General features: G+C 40.4%; 1 protein-coding gene across 6 annotated transcripts in view; it reads right to left on the reverse strand.

Annotated features, from left to right (window-relative positions):
* evi5b (ecotropic viral integration site 5b) overlaps positions 1 to 23,041 on the reverse strand; it is a 183,098-nt gene that overhangs the window by 79,926 nt on the left and 80,131 nt on the right. The window lies entirely within an intron of this gene.

The raw sequence follows: 23,041 nt of genomic DNA on the forward strand, positions 1-23,041 counted from the left end.
AACATGCAATAGTCTCCCCTAGGCTATTTCTGAGGTATTGATTTCCTCAAAACGATAACAGGAACTGAAATGACAAACAAGACTACAGGAGCTCTCTGTAGTGAAGGCGATGAAGCCTTACAAGTTCAGTCACTATGATTTTATAGACTGAAGCCCGCTTTGCTGGCAGATTATTTTGACAGGCAGTGCGTTCTCTTTGTATATGACACTCAAGCATCCAAGGTTTGATTTCAATTCAGATTGAACTAAGGAGCCCCCCCAAAAAAAAAAAAAAAAAACAACCCACACCTTTCCAAAAATGTACTTTATTTTTACTTATAAAAACAAAAATCACTTCAAATATTGCAAAATATAGAATGCTCTCATTTGTACCAAGAGTGATCACCCCACTGAAAATTAGTTAGAAGACCAGACACTCGGATTGAGAATGTTGCATCAGCAAAACACAGTTCCTTCCTTTGTCTGGATATTTTTTGCTCAAGTGTTTACTGAAACCTGGCACTGATTTCAGTGAGAGTTCTAGAGAGAGATGAAAGTGGAGCAAAGAAAAACCCCCTGAACTTTTGAAAGTCAAACTAAGATTGGAGGGGGGGAACGTCCCCCGAAAAAATTTTAACAACATAACACGGAAAACCCTGCATTCTAGTACTTATTTTCACTAAAACAAGTTATAACTTTTAAGCCTTTTTCTTTCATGGACATTAATGATTAACATGTCAAAAATACCAAATTTAATTCCACTAGTTAATGAGTAAATTTCAGGAGTGCATTTAGAAAACGCGGTGATTTTCCTGCTACACAGTTCATTACTTTGGGAAAAAAAAAAAAAAAAACAGTTGAAGGTAAAATCAGCAAAATCCCAAAACAGTCCTGTTAAAAAGTAAAGGTCTGTTAGAGCTTCTAAAGCTTTCAGGTTTCAATGTTGGGGACGTTGAGCCTCGTTTATCAATCTTTTAGTAGAGTTGTGCGTTTGCAGAAGCTAAAGTGAACTAAACATTTCCAATTCAGATTTATGCGAGTTGAAGCCAATTGTTGACATTAGTTCGTATTGTCTGTAAATTTAAACACACCAATGAATACCACATTTCTCATGTAAATCAGGGGCGTAGCTAGGATTTTTCGGGGGGGTGGGGGGGTGGGGGGGTGTCCACACATTGACTGGCAGCCTGAGTACATTATGTAACAAAAATAATTCCCATTGCTAGTTTTAGGTAGCTTAGAAACCAGCTCTTCCATTATTGCTGTTTCTTCCATGTTTTCTTGATGTTGTGTTCTCAAAACGGCACTAAAACTTAGCTTCGAGGCCACACAATGCAACTTTGATGGAAAAAAACATAATAAATTGCTTACCTCTCTTCACATTGAAAGGAAGAGGAAAGTTTTGCTTGTTTTGACATGGCGAATTATTGACACAAGAGGAAATACTTGTAATTTGCAACTAAAAAGACTGCAGCTACACTGGCAGCTTGAACATGCTTTCTAGTGCGATTGTGTTGCGCTTGCGCAGAACGGTGTCAGTCCTGCGTGCCTTAGCTTGTGCGCCGGAAGGCGCCCGTCTAATGAGCTCCAGCACACGCGCCGTTAACAAAGAACGCCCGTCTTTAATCAATGAACTATGTTTGGGCCATTTAAGGACTGCGCCCAGGCAAGGACGATGCGAAGTATTACGCCGCGTCTAGGAACGCGGAAAATCCGAAAAATAAATTTCTCCATTCGGAAAACCGGAGATTTTCAAGAGTTTTGTCAAATATCCGGATTTCCGGGTAAATCCGGAAGACTTTCATCTATATCTAGAGAATCTCTATTCTGACCTTTGATAAAAAATACAAAATAAAACAACTAACAGACAAAACATGAGCTGATAAGATCATAGCCTTTTCAAAGTGCATTTACTTGACATTAATGCAGTTTGTAAATCAGCACTACTTGGGGGGGGGGGGGGGGGGGGGGAGTTACCTGATGAACAAATGAGTCAAAATTAGATTACTGAACTGGTGCTTGCATGCAGGTAACATCTTTATAATATCCGTTCAACTTTCATTTGCAGAAAGAGAATAATAGTTTAGAGAATATGGATTTGGTACTTTTAGGAAGGTGAAGGAAAGGAAAAAAAAAAAAAGTTGCCCAGGCACCTGGGACATTTCATGCTGACGCTAGCAGTCACATGGCAGACCAGTAGGTTCAACAACCAGGAAAGGGAAAGGAAAAAAAACCCAAACTCTATTCCTTATTAACTTTCCGGAAACACAGGTTTTAATTGGCATGTGGCTAGCTTTAAAGATCATGTGCTTTACAGGTGTGTGATGACTCAATTCTGTAACTACTGTACAGCATGAACTACTAGTTCTGAATCCCAGCGTCTTCTGTACTAGCAAGCAGGATGATAGAAGAATTAATTTTGTGGATTATTTCGCCATAAGGAATCCAAGCAAAAAGATGTCAAAACGTTCCTGCTTGCTACACATCTCATCGCTGAAACACTGGCCAGCAGCTAGCTGACTTTTTGTTCAAGTTGTGAACAGGACGTGCTACATGAAAACATTCCTGGACAACCAAGACATAGTTTTACTTACCTAGTATGTTCATATAACTGATATATTTATGATTTTTCTAGTCCTGCTAGAAGTCTGATTTTCTGTAAATCGCTGTGTAACGTGGCAAAGTGTTAACAGGCTTTTGCATTGAGAATGTCAAAGCTGCATGGCAAGAATAGATTGATCTCAGTCATTTTAAGGACTGTATTGCAGGAAAGTGGATGAATTAAGATAATTAAATTGGTCCAGTCACACATTTGTGGAGAATCTTCTGCATGTGAAGATCTCCTTTTACAGACCAACACACTGTGACTACGTTTACATGCACATCCAAATCGAGCTGCTGTCGGTAATCGAGCTGAAGGTCCCAGCAGGGTGCCAGAGAAATCCAATCCTACATGGACACGTTGAAATCGAGCTATTGTGTGAGGTGCATTGTGCACCCGAGCGACAGGTGGCGCTACACGGCCCATCGTGTTGGTACACTTCCGGTTGTCGTCATGAAGAAGAGCTATTCAAGAGTGTAAACAAAGTTATCAGTTCCGTGTTCTCCGTTGCACGTTTTTCTCCCATCCATGAATTTTAATATATTCAACTCCTTAAGCTGAATGAGCATGAACTCTGTTTCCTCATTGCTCCAGAAGTGCACGTTTCTGCTCACCATTTTCTCTTCTTCGTTTGTTCCTCCTGACCTCTTCTGCTGCTCGCTACTACTGTTGTCATGCCGACTGAGGCTGTTGTGTTTCCCGCTTGTGGTCTCGTCACTCGTCACTTCCGGAAGGGGCAGTAAGTAGCTCGACTACTAGCTCGATAGGGTATACGTGCACTAAGTAGCTCGGCAGAAATCGCATAATGAGCAATTCCAGCGTTATGGATGTGACACTTGAACTCAAAATGGCAACAAATGACCCAGTGCATGTTTTATTGTCTCCCAGTATTTAAACAGGTGTTGCATATTTTAAGGCTGTACCATACTGGAGAAGTGATAGAACAAGAACAATTCCCATAGTACATCTAGGGCATGCCAGGAAATGCCAATAAAAGATGCGTTATGGATGTGACAGAAAAAGTATCACTTTTCTTGGGTGACTGTACATTTTTATCAAACTCTGTGAAATTGTAAACCTAATGTCGAAATGGAGATATCCATTTGATAGAGGGGTCCAAGGTGAATATTAAAAAATCTTTGTTTAAAATATTTTGTATTTCATGCAGAGTTTCGGAAGGAAAAGTCAGCGTTATGGATGTGACGAAATTCCGTTATGGATGTGACGCGTCTGAAATAGACATGGCATAAGTTTAGAAAATCAGCAATTTAACCACCATAACCCTTTGAAAAACTCTCTAAATATCAGCTAAAACTATCAAAGTTCTTAAATAATATTTAGGATGGCTATTGTTTTGCTGTTTTGTGGATTTTAGCATACATTTCTGTGGCTTGTGGCAATAATATAGAATTGTACATGATCAAATTTGATTTTAGCTTGGGTTTTACATTATAAGAAAGAAAGACTGACAGTGACATATTAGGTGATCAAAATATTTATTTATGTATGTATTTATTTATTTGTTTATTTATTTAGTTTGTTTAGTTTGAAATTTGGGATCTCCTGTGAGGTTGACATTTACATGGAATTGCCCTAATCTAAGTCGTGTAGCTCGATTCCGAGAAATCAAGTTCGGTTCAATTTCAGCCAAATTAAGGTGTATACATGGCATTTTAAACTTCGATTTCAGTCAAGCAATGGCAGAAATTCGATTCTCTCTATGTGCATGTAAACGCACTGACTGACTTATGAACACCAGAATTCCCCTGAACATGACATTACAGCCCAATAGAGATAAGAGTGCAACTTCATGAACACACACACACACACACACACACACACACACACACAACAGCTGAACGTTTGGAAATAAAGGTGATTGTGACCTGGCTAACAATCACTCAAAAATGTCTCAATATTCTCATTCATCCGGGTCATAGTAACCTCGAGGAAATCAAATCAAAACACAACTGGACTTGGTTTTCAGTCATTGAAGACATTTCACCTCTCATCCAAGAGGCTTCTTCAGTTCACCTTAGCCTCCAAGAACAACGGTCGTTCACAAATGGCCTCATGTGACTCCAGTAAATCTAACAACCCCAGACGACTGTCATTACAACAGAACAAAGTTGACTCCAAAGACTTTCACACCCTACAGCACGAAAGAAACAAATGACATCAGTGGCCTTGATGACAACTCCACAGACGTTTATTACCCGGGTACTCACACCAGCTGATCAGGTTAGCCCAGTTTAGTCACACAAGCTGATGAAGAAGCCTCTTGGGCTACATCCACACGACAACGGCAACGAGATGTTATTTAAAAACATATCGCGTCCAAATGGGCAACAATCAGTAAAATATCAGGTCCATATGGCAACGCAACGCTTGCTGAAAACGATGCAATACACATGCCACACCTCTAGGGGCGCTGTAAGACGGTCCCTTCGGAGACACCAGAACAATAGAAGTAGTAAGGACGCATGCGCATAAACTATTATGCGCGAGACTTCATATTAGCCACAAAGTCAGGAAAATCTGTTTGTAAAATTACATTATAATGACCAAATACAATGAAAAGTATTTTTCCAGTCTCACCTGTGAAAGGTAATCCCATGTGATCTCGTTTGGACGGCAAACCTGTTGGTAAAGTTAAACGCAGCTAATCTTTATTCTCCGCTTTGACCTATCCAAAATGGCGGTGAGGACGACGTATGATTCTACGCGGAAGGCGGCGTCTTTAATGGTCCGGAATAAATTGAATGATACACGTTGATGGATTAATTTGCTGTTTCTCACCTGTGAAAGGTAATCCCATATGATCTCGTTTGGACGGTAAACCTGTTGGTACAGTTAAACGCAGCTAATCTTTATTCTCCGTTTTGACCTCTCCAATATGGCGGCGAGGATGACGTATGATTCTACGCGGAAGACAGCGTCTTTAATGGTCCGGAATAAATTGGATTAATTTGCTCCTCTACGCCCTTTTTGAGGAATGTATTGTCGGACTTAAATCAACATCTGAAGAGGTGAGATCGCTCCTTTTTCCCCCTATTTTTGCTGGCGGGATTGCACCATTACACAAATATTCACAGTGAAAATATTTTGTAAGCGCGTTTCATGAACCAAGTTATAGGATTTGTTGACAACTCGCATCGCAATGAGAAGATCATTGGCACTACTGGTGTTAAGAATCAGACCATTTCATAAATGAATATTTTGCTGTAGAGCTGCAGTGTTTGTACAATTGCATGTTTTTGCTTCACTATTACTGTCACTATTCTGCTTCTTGCATTACTACTGTGAACTAACACTGAACATAATAATAATAATATCCAAGCTCGTGTTTCACTCTCACTAGTGCTCTGTAAGGCTTTTTCCTGGTGATATTCGTTACACTTCTACCCGGCGTGAAGCACTCACAGTCATGTGGTTGTGACGTCATTGTAAACAAATCCGTTCTACTCATCCAGACGACTTCACAACGGCAACGTTGCCAGATCTTTCCACTCTGGAACCCGTTCTCAAAAAGATTGCGTTTTGGGCACCCAAAACGCCGGTGCCGTGTGGACGCCAGGCCTAAACGATAAGCAATTGCATCGGAGTCACCTGAATCCGTTGCCGTGTGGACAGGGCCTTGGATGAGAGGTGAAACGTCTTCAATGACTTAAAACCAAGTTCAGTTACGTTCGATTCAATTTCCTTGAGGAAATCATTCAAAACCTCAGGAGGAACAGTATTTGTAGCTCTGTTCAAGTTCACAATTTCCAAAGCTAAATCCTATAGTGGTAAAAATGTAAACACGTTCCTGTATTCCCATCAACTATAGAACATATTTCAAGTGCAGAGCAATGTAAATATGAGTGGGCAATACAACAAACAGGCCGCAAACTTCTTCCAACAAATACTGTAGATACAGAAAGACTGATACAAGAGCGAGAACACTGATAACACAAGATTCATATTTCTATGCAAATAGTCTTGGCATCAGAAGCTCTGAACATTTGTACATTTTTCTGGTCCCAACCTTCACAATGTTCAAGGCTGCAGTCTGATTTGCATTCCACATTTCTGTGCACCACATTCCAGCAGGAAAACAAAGCTCTGAACACGACTTAATGAGCGTCCTGATACAAAATGTACACTAGATCAGGGGTTTTCAAAGTGTGGGAGAGTCAGCCCCCCTCAGAGAGCAAATAAACAACAGCGACCCCCCCCCCCCCCCCCTTACAATTTTTGTTGTTGCTATACTTATGCCGCGTTCATGTGCTATGGGAAGATGATATTTTCCAGTTGGGAAGTGGTATTTACCAGTGTGTTGTGTTCACATGCTTTTGTTGTTGTTGACAAATTAAAGATGGTGGACCAGATTCAGAATCAGGCCTGTTATTTGGCTAAAACAATGATAGATTGCCTTGTTCAGCAGCTGCAGCAGGAATACGAGTTATCAAAAGTCAAAAGGTAAATAATGCTGAATATTTCCTGATCATGACAAGTAGAGATTTTCTTAACACATTGAATGCCACGCAGTTTTTGGAAATTTGGCTGTAGCCACAATGAGAGTAGCCAGTATCTAGATCATTGTTGGCGTTCTTTGGACAGCCACAGAATATTTTGTATTAGGCTATAATATACATATATATCCATAACATGACTCATTTAAAAGGTGAGAGTCAGCTTTCCGTAGGTGAAAACCACTTCTTTCTTGGTTTATAAGCTAGTCTTGTACCGCTCGCCACCATGTTGAAAAGGTTAAAGTTCATCTCATCTCGGCAACTCATGTATCAAAATTTTCTACGAGTTGCCCAGTGGAAAATACCACAAGAGGGGGCGTTCATGTGTGCTTTCCATGTCGGCGTTTGGTATTTACCATAATTCCCATAGCACATGAACGCACCATTAATGCTCCATTCGTATTTAAAAAAAATGGTTGCTGTACACATTTTTTTCTTTTACACATTTTAAAACATGTGCTTTTTGAAAACATCTTTTGTACACATTTAAAACATATGAGCTTTATTAAAACATCTTTTTTTTTACGCATTTTAAACATCTGTGCTTTTTTAAAACCTCTTTTTTTTTTTTTTACACATTTTAAACATCTGTGCTTTTTTTTTTTTAAAACATCTTGTTTTACACATTTTAAACATATCATAGCATCGTTAGCTAGCACCTCTTGGCAGACAACACACTGTGGCAGTGGAGCATCTTCAGATCCAGTCCATGAAAATCCAAACTTTAAATAATCGTGGTCATACTTCCTTCTTTTTTTGCTTGGCCCAGACTCTGTCTCCTCACTCACTGTAGCTTTAGGTACTAAAAATCGACCCATTTTGTCTCTGGCAAAGGCTAGCTGAAGTTCACTAAATGTCCGCAATAGTAACTTATTCTGGTTTATTTTTCCTGACGTTGCGCCCCCCCCGAAGAACTCTGGCGCCCCCTAGGGGAGGCGCGCCCCACACTTTGAAAAGCCCTGCACTAGACGGTCAGTTAATCTATCCACATTCACTGGATATGAGCAAATCACACACACTCGTTGGCTACTCTACTACTAGGATATCATCTCATATAATGTGAGTAGAGAAAGACAAAATGACAGAGCGTGTTGCTGAAACAGAGGACGAAAAAAAATCAACTGAAAAAAGCAAGTAACAAAACATGGAAGTATTTGCTGGTAGGAACATATTTTTCAAGAATTATTGCTGTTATTGTTAATAATAATAATAATAATAATAATAATAATAATATTATTATTATTATTATTATTATTGTGTGTGCTTGCAAAAGCACACTTGTTCTTAAGTTTTATTTTTATTATTATTATTATTATTATTATTATTATTATTATTATTCCATTTCACCCGTTTTTTGGATCGACTACTCCTCCTAGGGCTTGCAAAAGCACACTTGTTCTGAAGTTTTATTTTTATTATTATTATTCCATTTCACCCATTTTTTGGATCGACTACTCCTCCTAGGGCTTTCGAGATAGAGACACCATTCCAACGCTGAAACGTAGGGCCCAATCTGGAATGGCGTGCTTGTTAAAATGGTTACACTACCCCTTGTCGTTCGTTCGGTATTCCCGTTTTTCGGCAAAATTCTGTGCCATTGAAATGAATGGGTAGAACTTTGGAGTGATGATGTCATAAGGAGCTCCTCCACTCTAGTATGCTCGTATGCTAGCTGTTAGCATTAGCATGTTGGCATGCTAACTTTTAGCATACTAGCTGTTCTGCTACAGCTCAGCAAGCACACTTTGCAGTTTCTCTGCGGAAATGCAGTCTAGTTACCTCCGCCAAGGAGGTTACGTTTTCGGTAGCATTGGTTTGTCTGTTAACAACATTATGGAAAAAGTTATGAATGGACTGCTCTGAATTTTTTTCCAGACGTGTGACTGGGCACAAGTAAGAATCCATTAAATTTTGGCGGTGATCCGGATCACCGTCTGGATCCCAGAATTTTTTTTAAAGGATTCTTGGCGGAGGTCTGCGCTCTCCGAGTGCTTTTCTAGTTGTTGTTGTTAATAATAATACTAATAATAATAATCATCATCATCATCATCATCATCAATTATAGCAGCAGCATTTTTTCAAAAATTTCTTCTGTCATTTCACTGGTTTGTTTACAATCACAGCAGAAACAATTCTGTTGGACGTTTCATATCAAGTTTTTATTTATCAAATTTGCAAAGAATTTTTTTTTTTTTAATTCTGGGTTTCTCAAAATCCAGTGAACGTGGATAGAATAAAACAGCTACTCCATTCAGTCACTACGCACCTTGTCAGCTATCAGCTCATGTACGACTCCATTTTGTGGAATAACTGTTAAATGTACATCACAATCAAATCTGGTTCCTGAACGTCCCTTTGCAGAAACATGGGCAACAATATGGAGGTGGTCCCACCTTTGCTGCACCTTTCCTCCACTCTTATGAGAAGGTTTTCACTAGATTTTGGAACACGGATGTGAGGATTTTGCTCATTCAGCCACAAGAGCATTAGTGAAGTTGAGCACCGATATTGGATAAAAAGGCCTGGCATGCTCCGTGCAGGACAATCAAGTTCTTCCACACCAACGATGCCAAAACATAGCACATTGTGCACAGGGCATCATCTTGCTGGAACATGTTTGGAGCATTTGGGTCCAGTGAAGTGAAATTGTAATCCTACAGCATACAAAAACACTCTACACCATTGTGTGCTTCCTACTTCGTGGCAACAGTTTGAAGAAGGCCCACATATTGGTGAGATGGTCAGGTGTCCACAAACTTTTGGCCATATAGTGTAGTCACTGGGTTAAAAACGTTCAGAGTCCCATCTTTCAAGTTAAGAGTCTTCTGTGAGGAACTTGGTGGTGTGGTAAATGAGAATCGTGCATGTTTGTTGACAGGCTATGGGACAATAACTGCAGAGTCAGTCAAACAGCATCTTCCTGTAAACGCAGGTGGTTCCTAACCATGAACACTAAGGAGACATACCAGACTCTAGTGAAACTACAGGTCTGTGGAGTTTTATTCCCATCTTTAATCATGGTCTTTCAATTTGAGAGCAGTATTTATTAATTTCACGTTCGCTTGACTTACACGCAGTTATTGTTTTACTGGAAGCCAATGTGCTATGGGGTTACTTTGCATAGCTATTACTTTTTATTCTATACATATTCACTGGATATGAGCAATCGTGTGCTCTGATTGGCTACTCTACGACTAGGCTATCAGCTCATATACCGTGAGTAGAGAAAAACAAAATGGCAGAGTGTGTTGCTGAACCAACCGAGGACAAAAAAAAAAAAAAAAAAAAAACTACTCAAAAACAAAACCCCAACAAAATATGGAATGAAACTATTTGATAACAACGCATCTTTATTTTTCAAGAATTATTATTATAGCATTTTTCACATATTGTCACCATCATTTCACCAGTTTGTGTACATTCTTCATCTTCAAGCATGAAAATTTGTTGAATTTTTTTAGACTGGTTCAAAATCTCAAAGTTGTTTGAAAATTACATCAGTGAAAACGTCCAAGGAAGAATTAAATAAATGTCTAAAGCTATTCTATACCTCGGCGTGACAGCAAGATGGCACTTTCTACAAAAAAAAAAAAAAACCACACCACAAAAAATCCATTCATGCAGCCATCGATAGGTTAAGAAGTCCGCCTAAGCAGAAATTATTTTGTCGGACATTTTGTGTAAAGTTTTCTTTTTTATTCGAATTTGCAAAAAAGTGCTCCGTTTCTCAAAATCCAGTGAATGTGGACAGAATAAAACGGGATCACGACACTTCATCCAATGACCATTTCGTCCAAAGCCTTTTTCATACACTCGATCAATTATTTTATATGTGCGACAAGATCGAGATATAAACAAACCATAATTAATTTAAGGGAGTGCATTAAGCAGGTTTATGAGTGCATCTCCCCGTAATAAATGGAAATAAACAATTTGAGTGCCGTAGTACGAGCACTTCGACACAAAACAGCGGTGTAAGGGGCATAAACAAGTAGACTCTTACCATTACAGGTTGCTTTCTGAGCTTTGAGTCCTGTGAAGCAGTTTAATCATATAGCCAGTCTTAATTAGGCCAACACAGCCTTAAAATCAGTAAAATGGTTCAATAAATATTTTATTTAAATAGTATTTTATTCATTTAGGGGCGTGCATTAAGCAGGTTTATGACTGCATCTCCCGCGATTTATTTGCCTAATAACCTATGTACCTCCCACTGTCAGAGAGCGGTAGGAGACGGATGCAAGTGCAGAAGTAATGTTTATCATCAACAATTGTGAAAACACACAGGCAAACAATCCAAAACAGCAGGCAATCTCGTAAACGTGAAACTAGCAAAAGGTCGGGCGAGGCACAAACAGGCTAAAATCAGGCAAAGACAAAAACAGAAACTAAGAACAAGAAACAGGATCGGAAACCCAGGGAATCTACATGGGAGAATAAGGCTCGGTAATGTGCGCTGACGTGGTGTAACACTTCACACTGAACGTGCGTTCTCTCATATCTGGATATCATCTCATCTCATCTCTTGCACTTGCCAAGGGTATCTCGCAAGTGAGAGTATAGATTTTCTATGTAATTTGGTCTAATAAAAACAATCTTTCCCCACAACCGGCCCCACCCGAACTTGACACTCGCCGATTCCCATCATTTCCGGTTTCATTTTGCAAAAGTGTTTCCGCTTCGGTCAAATTCCATTGAGAATTCCTCCTTTTTTCGAACAAACAAATACCTGAAATATAAAATAATTGATGGGTGCATATGAAAAAGGCTTTGGATGAAAATGTCTTAACTACTGGATGAAATGACCTGTAGCCAATAAAAGGAGTTATTCCACTCAATCTCGTCACACATGGTTTGTAGCCAACTCGGTGCTATGTGCCTCATCGGCTATTAGCTTATGTACAACTCAGTTTCGTGGAATAACTTGATTATGATATCCACATTCACTGGATAGGAGCAATTATGCGCTCTGATAGTCTAGTAGTAGAGTAGCCAATCAGCTCATATACCGTGAGTAGAGAAAAACAAAATGGCGGAGTGCATCAAGTCAGATAATACTTTCTAATCAAGCATTTAAAAGAAACAGAAATGGCTAAAAGAATATAGTTCTTCTTCCCCCCCAAATATCTCCTGTTCCACACTCCAGCCCAGTTGGTGGCTGTAATGCACCAACCGAGTATGAAATAAAAACTATTTTTTCACGGTCCAAATCCTGCACTCTGATTGGCTGGCGAGCAAGTCCGTATCCTATGGTACGGACCCCGGTTACAGACCTCTGGCGAATCACTCGTTCACAACAAACAAACATGGTAGCATTTTTTGTCAACATTTATCTTCTTTTTTTTTAAAATAAGATTTATTTATAAGATTATCAAAAATCTTAAATTTTTGCCGGCATTTCTCAGGAGAATAGCATTAATTTTACAGCATGGATAGTGACGACAGTTTTCACAGCGAAAGCGAGTTTTACTACCCTGAGGAAGACAAAATAAAACATTTTAGGTGAAAGCTAAAACCCTGTAACTGTTGCTAACACCGAGCAAAAACATGGCTGAATCCTGAATGACTCCTATTTGTATAAATAGTGGACTACATAGACGGCAAAATGTAGTTTTTTTTTTCCTGCCATGGAAGTGCACTTGTATATCGAGGAGAAAGCCATTTGCAGCCGTGAATGAGGATTCAAAATAGTGGCTCGGCTCAGTTTTCCCTTTCAGGCGCTCTCGTTTTCTGTTAGAATTTGGTAAAGAAAAATAAATATATTATTTACCAGCTTAAGGTCGGTCCGTATGGTGAAATACCGTGACTTCGGCCTTGAATACTGACCTCGGCCCAGAGGGCCTCACTCAGTACTTTCAAGCTCTCGGTCACGGTATTTCACGATACGGACCTCCCAGCTGGTAAATAACACATTTATTTATAAAAAATAAAAAGCAACAAAATATGGTATTTGACAAGAACGTATCTTTATTTTTAACAATTATTATTATAACATTTTTCACAAATTGCTACTGTCATTTTGCTGGTTTGTTTACATTCTAAGCGGAAATGATTATTGGACGTTTTGTATAAAAGTTTTTATTTATTGAATTTGAAAAAAAAAAATGCACCGTTTCTCAAAATCAAGTGAATGAGTGGAATAACTTTTATTCGATCCACAATCTCGTTGTACATGGCTTATAACCAACTCGGCACTACAGGCCTCTTCAGCTATCAGCTCACGTATGACTCGATTTCATGGAATAACTTAACTGTTGCTGGATTTTTTTTTTTTTTGGGGGGGGGGGGGGGGGGTAATATATGAACGCTAATCTGTATTAGCTCCAAAAGCCACACCAAGAAAACAAGAGAAGTACATATAGCGGTAATAAGTCCCTGTATGGTAGGAGTGGATGAACCCGAGTAACCCACAGATAAGTAAAAGTGAATGCACCCAAGTAACAATTTGAATTTCAGCTTCTGAATTTATTCCCAGGTGCTCTCCCTCATATTTACAATCAGTGAATGTGTATGAAGTTAAATTAAAAAATAATAATAACAAATTAAAATTTAACAGAGAAAACACCCCCAAGACATGCTTATTGACTTTTTACATGAATAGCCATGTGAACCAGGCCCTTTAATGAAGGGCCCTGTGCCTTTGGAACGAGTTCAGGGTCATAAGTTACTAGGCGTGTTCATTTCTAATGATCCCAAATGGAATGTTCAGTGTAATTATATTGTTAAGAAAGTCAACAAAAGCTTAATCATCATTAGATTACTGAAGAGGAGTGGTCTCTATCCCTTGGATCTGGTTAAGGTCTATTGCACAATCACTAGGTCCATTTTTGAATACGCATCCCTGGTCTGGGCTACCTTACCCCATTATCTTTGACTTTATGGAGTCAGTTCAAAAGAAAGTTTTATATATTATTATTTACCCAGGTTCAAGCTATAAAGAAGCCTTACAGCTTACTAAATGACCTACTCTCTGTGATAGATGTGAGGAATTACGTATTAAGATTATGAAGAAATGCAGTGGGGTCCCTCTCAAAGTACCTTATTTCCCCTTCTGAATTCCATCAACCTCATAATTTTAGGTCAGGGAACTTTAGGGTAGTTGAAGTGGGGCTAGAACCAAGCGCTTTAATGATTTCATTACCATCCGCCACCAAAAGTGCTTGCTGGATAAGGCACAAGTTGATACCAAGCTATAATATAGATTAATATCACCCGACTTGAATTTCCCTACACTGTCAGAAACAGGGGTACAAAAGGAGTCCATTTCTGTCCTCCCAAGGTACAATCTATACTAACGTACCCCCTAGGGCTCATTAATGAACCTCAAGGTAACTACGTGTACCTTTTTAGGGCCAAAAAAAAAAAAAAATGGTACATATAAAATGTTCCCAAGCAGTATATAAAGGGTACAAATAGGTACCACCCCAGTGACAAGCCACTGCACCCCTAAAGGTACAATAATGTACTTTATTTTCTGACCGTGTATTTTTTGTATTTATAATATGTAAGAATTGACTGTTATTGGTTACTGATGTGCATTTTTGTATGTCAGATTGTTTATGTCTTCCTGATATTCCTTGTAATTCAGTTGTTACTGCTAGAAGGAATAAATAAACAAACTGATAGAATTTCAATGGCCAGTGTCGTACCTTTCTTTCTACTGGTTGGTGAATTGTGATAAGATCATATATCACCAGAGAGTGTAGAATCTGTGAGCACACAGACTGAGCGCGAGCAGGGGGCTTTGTGAGAGAGAGAGAGAGAGAGAGAGAGAGAGAGAGAGAGAGAGAGAGAGAGAGAGAGAGAGAGAGAGGTGGGGAAGCAGTGCAAAATCTGAACCTGAAATTAATAAAACACTGATCTCAAACTGAAAGACCACACTCTTGATTAAAGATAAGAATAAAACTCCATAGAAATCTGGCTTGCATGACTAATATGCAAACAGTGTGTTTTACAAAATCTGAACTGAAAAAGCTGAAGTACAAATAGTAGATCATTTATAAGATAATAAGCCAACACCACCGTTTAAAGGGCCACACTGGCAGGCAGCAGGCTGACCTTACAGACATGCAGGCCATCAGCTATACACACACGCCATTGAAATCCGATCTCGGAAAAAGCGCAGGGGCCAGCGATCCCAAGCTGCGAGTTTGGTTACAGGTTTGACGAGACTTACTGAGGGCGACAGAGCTGAAAGCACCATTGCATGTTGGGAGTATTTCAGTGAGTTCACAGACTCAGAGTTCATGCTCGTCTCGGACTAGTGGAGCACAGGCTACTGTATATTGCACTACAATAACAGGTCATACTGTAATTTCCGAGTTAGGATATTGTGTTCAGATTTTTTTTTTATTCCATCACAAAAACGACAGAGGACAAATTAAAAACAGGCACATTAAATTTACCATAAATTTACCAAAAGAGCCGCTGTTGCGACCCCTAATCGGGAGCAGCCAAAAGATGATGATTAAATTTACCATAATGGACTTCAAGCTAATGTCAAGCTACTGAAGCCTACAATGAAAAATGTCCATGTGTTTGCATTATCTTAATTTAAAGGAACAGTCCACCGTACTTCCATAACGAAATATGCTCTTATCTGAATTGAGACGAGCTGCTCCGTACCTATCCGAGCTTTGCGCGACCTCCCAGTCAGTCAGACGCAGTCAGACGCGCTGTCACTCCTGTTAGCAATGTAGCTAGGCTCAGTATGGCCAACGGTATTTTTTGGGGCTGTAGTTAGATGCGACCAAACTCTTCCGCGTTTTTCCTGTTTACATAGGTTTATATGACCAGTGATATGAAACAAGTTCAGTTACACAAATTGAAACGTAGCGATTTTCTATGCTATGGAAAGTCCGCACTATAATGACAGGCGTACGAACACCTTCTGCGCGCTTCGGCAGCGCATTGATACGGAGCTCAGATATCAATGCGCTGCCGAAGCGCGCAGAAGGTGTTCGTACGCCTGTCATTATAGTGCGGACTTTCCATAGCATAGAAAATCGCTACGTTTCAATTTGTGTAACTATTATGCCCACCCTAGTGACGGAGGCATAAATATGTATATGCACGTTGCTCAAGTAGAAACTGGTAGGTTTTAAACACTAACAGCGGCACACTTCAGCTATTTCTCCTATTAGATGAAACTAACAAGAAGCTCGACACTTCTGAATGCTGTTAATTTTTACGAAGAGCTCTGCTGCAGTGTGATCCACTCTACCGTCTCACGTTTAGCCAAGCGGCTAACAGTATTCTGTTTAGTAAAGCCTTGTCTGTTAATTCAGTACAGACAAATACATGAAATTGTCATAGAAACACCAAGCCAGAAGGGCAAAAATCCAGAGTGTGCACATTCTTAAACCCTGCTTTACACCTGATAGCATCCATAAGATTAAATAAGAAACTCACTGCACATTTTTCACATACAGTACCAGTCAAAAGTTTAGACACACCTTCTAATGAAATATGTTTTTTTCTTTATTTTTATTAATTAAAAGACACTTCGTGTCTTAAAGTAATGATGGATGTTTCTCTTTACTTAGTTGAGCAGTTCTTGACATATGGATTACTACAGTTGTGCAATAGGGCAATGTACTATTTCCTGTTTGATCTCAAAAGCATTAAGGCGGCAAGAAATTGCGCTAATTAACTTTTGACGAGACATACCTGTTAAGTGAAAAAGCATTCCAGGTGACGACCTCACGAAGCTGGTTAAGATAATGACAATAGTGTATAAAGCGTCATCAAGCTAAACGGTGGCTTTGTTTTAAAAAAAAAAAAATTCATAGTTTAGATTCTTCACTTTGTTTCCACATAATTCCATACATGTTACTTCATAGTTTTGATGTCTTCAGTATTATTGTACAATGTAGAAAATGGTCTAAATTGAGGTATTTCACCTGACGTCACAGGGTCACGTGACGCCCCGGTGTCTGCCATTTTGAACGTCAAGCTACATACTAATGCTGCAGACAGAGAGGGAGAACCAGCTTGAAAAAAAACGTATTACAGACACCTAGAATAGATTAATTTGTCAGTAAGCACTCTATAAATGACCATAGGTGAGAGTCGGAACGTAGATCGACCGGTAAATTGAGAGCTTCGCCTTTTGGCTCAGCTCCTTCTTCACCACGACGGACTGGTAAAGCGACCGCATCACTGCGGAGGCTGCACCGATCCGCCTGTCGATCTCACGCTCCATCCTTCCCTCACTCGTGAACAAGATCCCGAGATACTTAAACTCCTCCACTTGAGGCAGAACTTCTCTCAATTTACCGGTCGATCTACGTTCCGACTCTCACCTATGGTCATGAGCTTTGGGTAATGACCGAAAGGACAAGATCGCGGATACAAGCGGCCGAAATGAGTTTCCTTCGCAGGGTGGCTGGGCGCTCCCTTAGAGATAGGGTGAGAAGCACAGTCACTCGGGAGGAGCTCGGAGTAGAGCTGCTGCTGCTCCACATCGAGAGGAATCAGCTGAGGTGGCTCGGGCATCTTTTTCGGATGCCTCCTGGACGCCTCCCTGGGGAGGTGTTCCAGGCATGTCCCCCCGGGAGGAGGCCCCGGGGAAGACCCAGGATACGCTGGAGGGACTATGTCTCTCGGCTGGCCTGGGAACGTCTCGGTGTTCTTCGCGAGGAGCTGGCCGAGGTGTCTGGGGAAAGGGAAGTTTGGGCTTCCCTGCTTAGACTGCTGCCTCCGCGACCCGGTCCCGGATAAAGCGGAAGAAGACGAGACGAGACTCTATAAATAACCATGGTGTTTGCTTGTTGTGCTGTGGGCTGCCACAACAGACAGGGACAGCGTGCAGGACGCTCCTTTTACCGGTTTCTAGTGATGGGAATTTCGGCTCTTTTTCGGGAGCCGGCTCTTTTGGCTCTTCTTACTATAAGGAGCCGGCTCTTTCGGCTCCCAAACAGCTCCTGAGATTTTATTTTTGATTTAATTGCTGCAATTAACTAGTTAATTAATTACATTATTTATATTTTATCAATAGGATGTTTTCCATTTTATTTTTTAGTTTTTGTAGCCATTGTAAAGTTTTGTAAAGTATAGCAGTGTAACAATGTTCTAGCTATAGAAATAAAACTTACTTACCAATTAATAAATTATTTTCTCACAAACATGATGCAAAACTGTGTTATATTACCAATATAAAATACACAACTGATTTTCCCCTCCTCAGGTGCCTCACAGACTCCTCTCCCCTGCGCTCCACAGCTTTAAGCATTACACCAATTTTCGTATTTTCGCAGCTGTGAATGACATCAACCCCCCAACCAAAAAAAGTAGGCGTACACCATGCTACTTTTTTTCCTTTGAATGGTAATAGACAACACAAAGACGCAATCGGACAGCAACTTTTTTTGTGAAAGTCTCTCTCTCTCTGAGGCACCTAAGGACAAAAAACTAATTCGGCTCCCCAACTCGGCTCCCACCGAAGAGCCAGCTCCCGTCGTTCACTTCAAAGAGCCGGCTCTTTGAACCGGATCGTTCGCGACCGACACATCACTACCGGTTTCCTACTGACCCAGACAAGAAGGCCAAATGGATTGCAGCTGTGAAGAGACAGGATTGGGAGCCAACAGAGTACTCCAGACTTTGCAGTGATCATTTCATTTCAGGTTAATTTATCAGTTAACGCAATTTTGATAAAATATATAGCAAAAAGTAAATGGGTCAGTGTTTGTTAACCCATCTGAGCAGTGAAACAAGGCAGTGTTAATTTGTCTAGGGTTGCATGTAGCAGACATCAGACATAAAACGCAATAACAGAGGCTAGAAAGAAACGGGACACAGAAATAAACAAACAGGGCTCCATACCAAGGCTGGGTACAGTGTTTGTGATACAAGACAGATCCAATTTAACACGAATCACAGCTTACTTTCTTGTTAAAATGTGCAAAGGTCTCCACCATCTCATACCGCCTTGCACTGAAGGACTTAAGCGTGCCGTCCAAAATGGCTGCGTCAAGTGACTTGGTCACGTGGGTGAAATACCTCAATACAGGAAAAACCTATGAAGGAGTGGGGGTGTCCAAACTTTTGACTGGGATTGGAGTCAACAGAGGCATGAGGCACTTGTGCTCAGAGATGTATAATTGGTTACAATTGACTCCGTACAATAAACGAGTATTTCTGTCCATTTCAGCAAGTCCAGAGTACATCAAGAGTGCACCAGTCTCTACGAATGATTCACCTCAGGTTAAACAAAGTCCAGTTTTCACTCGGACTCAAAACCAAGTGGCTAAAGATCTATCCTAACACAAATATGCCGTTTTATCAGCAGGAAAGAATTATGTGATGAAGTAGAAAGGAAGCAGAAACAATAAACAAACCAAGAGGTAAACAGAACAGATAAGATTTGACTGATATTCAGTATTTCGTACAAGAATTTATTTGGAAAAAAAATAAATAAATACCCTCCCACCACACAAAATCACATCAACATGACAGCCATGTATGATCCATGTAGCCAATACAGCAAGGACATTGCAATTACACAAAAACAAACCCTTGTTCTGCATTGTTGAGATCAGTGTAGTGGCTGTCGTGTCCCAGTGCCATTTTGATAGTGCTGTCATGTCATCATGGTAAAACACTGTACCTAGGGTTGTACTGTTTAAAAAAAAAAAAAGAAAAAAGTTGGACTGGCGGCATATACTGTAGACATTTAGAGAGAAAAAAAAAAAAAAGAGTTACTTCTCTGTATATTATATAAATAATAGTCACTCGAACAGTCAGGTAATTTCATAGGTTATCTAAAGAAACTTATATCAAAACATTTGGAGTTCTTTAGGGTCTCACCAGGTCGCTTAGATTCGTGCTGCTGTGCCGCTGCTTTTAATACCAACAGAAAATGCGCATTAGTGTCTCTCTCTCTCGAGCCAACACACACATGCACACAATCTCTCTCTCTCACACACTTATCTAAACACGAAAAGACCTTCAACCTGTTTGCTGGAAGAGCAACATGTCTATCACAGTAGTATGTGCGCATGTGCGCGTACACGTCCGTGCACCCCACGTCCATTATATACACCGTGTCTATTTTTCATGTCTTAGCTCTTCTAAGCTAGTGCCCTACTTTCAGGAGAAAGCAAACGTGTACTTTTAGCTGTGTGTGGGTGCTTCACTCAGCATATCTAATTTACCCTAATCACTGATCCTGTGTTCCATCATTTGAAGAGTTCTGTGACACAGAACACACTGGGCACATGATGTCCTCCTCTAGAAATGAGACAGCCTGGAGAGTCTAAAAGCCCTCACTTGCGTCAATACGTTTAAAATTATACAATTTAGGAGGAGAAGTACTGCAGTTCAAATACAGACTAAACACGAAGACGGATAGAATTTCAATAACTGCTTGTTCAACTGAAATTTCTTCACCAAATACGTTTACTAGCAAGGGGTGTGCATTCATACACAGCAAGGCTCAGGTGCTAAAGGCTATAACTGCTATAACACTGGAAAAATGCAGCTCCAGTACTCCTGGCCCAGTGAAGGATATTTGTTTGCTTCCAACTGCATCAAACAGGGAGGTCCATCTGCCTAACTGTTACTTCATCCACTGGTTTCAGGTTGCTAAGGGGTAAGAGCTATGACTAACGCATACCTCTGGATAATAGCACTACCTCAGCAATACCAAACCAGTAACCGTAAAGAGACGGACCACTGTATGACTCATCTATGGTTCAGGGTTTCCCCCAATACACTTTGTGTACTTCCCAGGGATTTCACGCTACAGTGCAAAGGAACTCTTTTTTTTTTTTTAATTTCTAACAACGCATGATGACTCAGTCAGGGGGCAAAAATTCTCAAGAATAAAATGTTGTTCCTAAGCTGCTGAAATCACCCAAACAATCCTGGAATAATAAACGATGTCAGATCAGAGTTAGCAGAAAACGGGAGACACAAAAGAAATCTAGCTACACAAAAATCTCATCTCTCATCTCGTTATCTCTAGCCGCTTTATCCTGTTCTACAGGGTCGCAGGCAAGCTGGAGCCTATCCCAGCTGACTACGGGCAAAAGGCGGGGTACACCCTGGACAAGTCACCAGGTCATCACAGGGCTGATACATAGACACAGACAACCATTCACACTCACATTCACACCTACGGTCAATTTAGAGTCACCAGTTAACCTAACCCGCATGTCTTTGGACTGTGGGGGAAACCGGAGCACCCGGAGGAAACCCACACGGACACGGGGAGAACATGCAAACTCCACACAGAAAGGCCCTCGCCGGCCCCGGGGCTCGAACCCAGGACCTTCTTGCTGTGAGGTGACAGCGCTAACCACTACACCACCGTGCCGCCCTACACAAAAATATTCCAGTTTTTGCCCTTATTCCGAAAAAGATAATATTCCTACTAAACTGCTTGCCTAGCTGATGAAAAATATTCCACTAATGTTCCTGTTTACACGCAGCCGTGTATATTCCGCTCATCTAATTGGTTTGTGTACAACGCACAGAGCCGACTGTAAACAGGCAAGAGGCCATGTGCTGCAAACGTCTATAAAAAACCTAACTGAGATGCACACAGTGCACTCGGAATATACATGTCCAAAAAATGCTCTAAAACCAGAATAATATCGGCATATCCCACATCTTAATCGGAAAATGCTCAATTCGGAATCAGGCCAAATTCAGAATATGCCGTTTACATGACCTATATCAAATACTCATCTCATCTCATTATCTCTAGCCGCTTTATCCTTCTACAGGGTCGCAGGCAAGCTGGAGCCTATCCCAGCTGACTACGGGCGAAAGGCGGGGTACACCCTGGACAAGTCGCCAGGTCATCACAGGGCTGACACATAGACACAGACAACCATTCACACTCACATTCACACCTACGGTCAATTTAGAGTCACCAGTTAACCTAACCTGCATGTCTTTGGACTGTGGGGGAAACCGGAGCACCCGGAGGAAACCCACGCGGACACGGGGAGAACATGCAAACTCCACACAGAAAGGCCCTCGCCGGCCACGGGGCTCGAACCCAGGACCTTCTTGCTGTGAGGCGACCGCGCTAACCACTACACCACCGTGCCGCCCTATATCAAATACTGAATTGTCATATTCAGAATAAAACTGGAATGTTAGTGTTCATGTAAACATACCGAGCTGGTGACCGGCAGGACACACAGCCAATAGGTAAAGTGAGAAAGCGTAAACAAGTGAGTGAGAATGCTACATTAATAGGAAAAATGGCTCAGAAGCAACAGAATTTCAGCCTTTTCACACTTAAAAAAAAAAAAAACAAAAGTCTGGAATTGGTATTATTACCCAGTAATCGTGTTTGTTCTATCCACGTTCACTCTGATTGGCTACTCTACTACGAGGCTATCAGCTCACACACCGTGAGTAGAGTAAAACAAAATGGCAGACCGTGTTGTTGAACCAACCGAGGACAAAGTAAAAACTACTCAAAAACAAAACCCAAAAAAAGGAATTTTTAAATATAAAAAAAAAAAAAAAAAAAAGGTATTTGACAGTAAGAATTTTCTTTTAAAAAATTTTTAAAAAGAGATACGTTATTTATATATAACATAGCAGCATTTTTCACAAACTGCTACTGTCATTTCACTGGTTTGTTTACATTCAAAGAAAAATTATTTTGTCTGACATTTTGTATCAAGTTATTTACTGAATTTGCAAAAAATAATGCTCCATTTCTTAAAATCCAGTTAATGTGGGTAGAATAAAACAGTTATTCCACTCAATCTCGTCGTACATGGCTTATGGCCAACTCGGTACTACGTGCCTCGTCAGCTATCAGCTCATGTACAACTCCATTTCTTGGAATAACAAATATTGTTTCTGTACATTTTTGTATTTTAAAACTCCGTTATACTGGGTGTCAGGGAGTGATCCGAAATCCAATTGATCCGTCTTTTTAATCTCCGGTGAGGGATGTAGCCAGTGCAGTGCTACC

Source organism: Neoarius graeffei, chromosome 4 (assembly GCF_027579695.1).
Source record: "Neoarius graeffei isolate fNeoGra1 chromosome 4, fNeoGra1.pri, whole genome shotgun sequence".
NCBI lineage: Eukaryota > Metazoa > Chordata > Actinopteri > Siluriformes > Ariidae > Neoarius > Neoarius graeffei.